Genomic DNA, 4,747 nt, shown 5'->3' with positions numbered 1-4,747 from the left:
TGAAAGCCCCCCCCCCCCCCACTCCCATAGCTTGATTGGCTGATTCTATGTGGTTAAAGTGTCTAATCGAAACAATGTTATCCAGCCCCACAGGGCCGCCGATAGGGGGGGACCACTAGTCCTCCTGTAGGGGGCCTGGGCACACAGGGGGTTCCCAACAGTACGGAGAATCTGTGCAGTTGGGCGGAGGAGCAATTACAGAAGAAAGCCCTGTGCGGCTTTCTGTAGCAGCTGAAAGCCAGTTTCTCCCACTCATGCCAGCTTTTAGCTTCTGCAGGGAGAGACACAGACACAGGGCATCGTTTCTGTAATTGCTTCTCTGACACCGATTCCCCTCCTTGTTCTGCCTGCTTCTGATCTCCCCCCCCCCCCCCGCCGTGTGCCCCCTTTTCACAGTGCCACCCCCCACAGTGCTGCAGGCTTCACTGTCCTGTAAAAAAAAAAATTGTAAAAAAAATAATAATTAAAAATTGTAATAAATAATTTTTAAAAAGTGTAAAATAAAATATTTGTAAAAATGTTTAACATTAAAAAAATAATAAAAAAAATAAATATATATATATATATATACATTTTGTTTTTTTTTTAGTGTAAAAAAACTATTATAAAAGTGCTAATTCACACCAGTTCTCTGTTATCTTTGTGTCTGCTAATAATGATTTTAGTGTTTTTTTAGTGAAAAGTTTTAATATATTCGAGGGGGCCCTGCCAGGTAGGCTGTATGGGGCCCCCGTGATTTATAACAGCCGCCCGGCAGCCACATGTTACTCTGATGAAGCCACAGAGACATTGCTGTGAGGATCCAGCTTCCATAATCTGTTGTATATTATTCTGCAGTCCATGCATGCTTTTTGCAAATCTGATCCTGCTTTGCATTAGTAAACCTAACTTTGCACCTGTTTAGTAAACTGCAAATTACATTTACTCTCTGAATAGTTGCCAACATTTGAAAAAAAAATTCCTGGGACACCTTGCAGCACAGCTATCAATTACTTACCACACCCACTTCCACGAAGCTCCGCCCACTCCACATAATTAACCACTTAAGCCCCGGAGGATTTGGCTGCTCAATGACCAGGCCCTATTTTTCGATTTGGCACTGCGTGACTTTAACGGACAATTGCGCGGTCGTGCGACACTGTACCCAAATGAAATTGACGTCCTTTTTTCCCCACAAACAGAGCTTTCTTTTGGTGGTATTTGATCACCTGTGTGATTTTTACTTTTTGCGCTATAAACAAAAAAAGAGCGAGAATTTTGAAAAAATAACAATATTTTTCACATTTTTTATATGAAATTCCCAAAAAAAATGTAAAAATTTAAATTTTTTAACATTTTAGACCAACTTGTTTTCTGTTACATATTTCTGGTAAAAATAAAAATCGCAATAAGCGTATTTTGATTGGTTTGCGCCAAAGTTATTGCGTTTACTAACTACGGGAAAGATTTCTGTCATTTTTATTGTTTTTTTTTTAACTAGTAATGGCGGCGATCTGCGATTTTTTTTTTGCGGGACTGCAACATGGCGGTGGACAAATTGGACCCTTGACTGACATTTTTGACACTTTTGGGGGTACCAGTGACATTACTACAGTAATCAGTGCTATAAATATGCACTGTCACTGTAATAATGACACTGGCAGGGAAGGGGTTAACTTTATTGGTAAACAGTGGGTTAAATCTATCCCTAGGGGTGTGATTCTAATTGTGGGGGGCGTGGCTTGTGATGTAACCACAGAGACATACGATCCTACATTGCAGGATCGAATGATCTCTGCAGTTACATCAGGGAGAATGACAGACGGTTGTGTTTACATCAGCCGCCTGCCTTTCTCCCTCTCCAGCGGGGGATCGCGAGTGGCCGGCGGACATCGGAGCCGCTGGTCACTCGTGCGGGGATGTCAGGGAACGAGCGGGGGCAGGAACGTGCCCCCGGCTGCGCGCGCTCGCCCCCTAGAGGCTCGTGAACGAGTGACGTACCCCTATGTCACTTTGCCCAGGAAGGGCTGACCGCCGCAGTAAATATACTGGCGGCGGTCGGCAAGTGGTTAATCTCCGCCTACTTATCAGATTATAGGGTCTACTCAATAAAGAGAGAATTACAGGAAATTGAAAAGGGAATTTCAAACTGGAGGCCAAAGTAGCAGAGTTGGAATAATTCTCCCATTCAGCTGCACTACTTCTGCCTCAAGGTTAAAATTCTCACCACAATTCCCTGCAATTCTAAAGTGTGAAATGTGCTCAGGTGTGACCATAGAAAAAAATGTAATATGGAAATATAAATAAAGTGCAAAGTGTAAATAAGTACGATAAAACCTAATTGTAATATCTGGTATAATTAGGTTTTATTGTACTTATTTACACCTTGCACTTTATTTATATTTCCATATTCCATTTTTTGTATGGTCACACCTGAGCAGTTTTTGCTTTTATCCTACCTACCTTCATAACTAATAGACGAAGCTACAGGCTATATTATACAAAAATTAATGAAATGAGGATGTACCTACATCCCAATTATGTATAGGAAAATAAAAATGGAGAAACAGGGGCAAATAGGAGGAAAGGATTTTTATGGTACAGTACCCGGACAGATAATCAGACCTACTAACGTATATATAAAAATATCAACATTTTTTAATTGTATACAGAGTAAAATAAACATTTAACAGAAAGAAAAAATGAATCATCAAATACATCAAAGAAATCCAAAAAAAATAATCATCAAATACATCAAAAAGATCAAAGATATTATATAAGATTTTGTGCCCTGCAAGGACGAATGCTAACTGCTTAGCCAGTAACCTAGTCATAGTTTAAGCAGGGATACAGTATGCTGCAGGGGGGGCGATTGCTGGCAGTCTGCACGGTTGGTATGCAATGTACATCTCAATTGTGTGACGTATAATACCAGGAAAAGTTCAGATATTTCTCATAAGACTAAAAAAAGTGGGGCAGTGAGGCAGGTCAGGCAGGATGTGGTCTTTCTAAGAAGACTGTCAGTCTACAGATTCTTGTCATATGAAAACATAGAGAGAGAGTGGACCACAAGTCAAAAGAAGCAGAGGGAGGAAATGTGGCCTACAAAAGCAGAGAGAAGATATTAGGTCTACAGAAGCAGAGAGAGGAGAGAGAGGACATTGGGTCTACAGAAGGAGAGAGAGGACATTGGGTCTACAGAAGCAGAGAGAAGATATTAGGTCTACAGAAGGAGAGAGAGGACATTGGGTCTACAGAAGGAGAGAGAGGACATTGGGTCTACAGAAGGAGAGAGAGGACATTGGGTCTACAGAAGGAGAGAGAGGACATTGGGTCTACAGAAGGAGAGAGAGGACATTGGGTCTACAGAAGGAGAGAGAGGACATTGGGTCTACAGAAGCAGAGAGAAGATATTAGGTCTACAGAAGGAGAGAGAGGACATTGGGTCTACAGAAGGAGAGAGAGGACATTGGGTCTACAGAAGGAGAGAGAGGACATTGGGTCTACAGAAGGAGAGAGAGGACATTGGGTCTACAGAAGGAGAGAGAGGACATTGGGTCTACAGAAGCAGAGAGAAGATATTAGGTCTACAGAAGGAGAAAGAGGACATTGGGTCTACAGAAGAAGAGAGAGGACATTGGGTCTACAGAAGGAGAGAGAGGACATTGGGTCTACAGAAGGAGAGAGAGGACATTGGGTCTACAGAAGGAGAGAGAGGACATTGGGTCTACAGAAGGAGAGAGAGGACATTGGGTCTACAGAAGGAGAGAGAGGACATTGGGTCTACAGAAGCAGAGAAAAGATATTAGGTCTACAGAAGGAGAGAGAGGACATTGGGTCTACAGAAGGAGAGAGAGGACATTGGGTCTACAGAAGGAGAGAGAGGACATTGGGTCTACAGAAGGAGAGAGAGGACATTGGGTCTACAGAAGGAGAGAGAGGACATTGGGTCTACAGAAGCAGAGAAAAGATATTAGGTCTACAGAAGGAGAGAGTGGACATTGGGTCTACAGAAGGAGAGAGAGGACATTGGGTCTACAGAAGGAGAGAGAGGACATTGGGTCTACAGAAGGAGAGAGAGGACATTGGGTCTACAGAAGCAGAGAAAAGATATTAGGTCTACAGAAGGAGAGAGAGGACATTGGGTCTACAGAAGGAGAGAGAGGACATTGGGTCTACAGAAGGAGAGAGAGGATTTTAGGTCTATAGAAGCAGAGAGAAGATATTAGGTCTACAGAAGCAGAGAGAGAACATTGGGTCTACAGAAGGAGAGAGAGGACATCAGGTCTACAGAAGCAGAGAGAGGACATCAGGTGTACAGAAGCAGAGAGAGGACATTGGGTCTACAGAAGCAGAGAGAGGACATTGGGTCTACAGAAGCAGAGAGAGGACATCAGGTCTACAGAAGCAGAGAGAGGACATTGGGTCTACAGAAGCAGAGAGAATACATCAGGTCTACAGAAGCAGAGAGAGGACATTGGGTCTACAGAAGCAGAGAGAATACATCGGGTCTACAGAAGCAGAGAGAGGACATTGGGTCTACAGAAGCAGAGAGAATACATCGGGTCTACAGAAGCAGAGAGAGGACATTGGGTCTACAGAAGGAGAGAGAGGACATTGGGTCCACAGAAGCAGAAAGAGGACATCAGGTCTACAGGAGAGAGGACATTGTGTCTACAAAAGCAAAGAGAGGACTTTGGGTCTCTATAAGTGGAGAGACAATATCACGTCTATAAAAGCAGATAAGGACATCAGATCTACAGAAGCA

The sequence above is a fragment of the Pelophylax lessonae genome (assembly GCF_965119305.1).
Source record: "Pelophylax lessonae genome assembly, chromosome: 2".
Classification (NCBI taxonomy): domain Eukaryota; kingdom Metazoa; phylum Chordata; class Amphibia; order Anura; family Ranidae; genus Pelophylax; species Pelophylax lessonae.
This window is presented reverse-complemented; position numbering follows the sequence as displayed.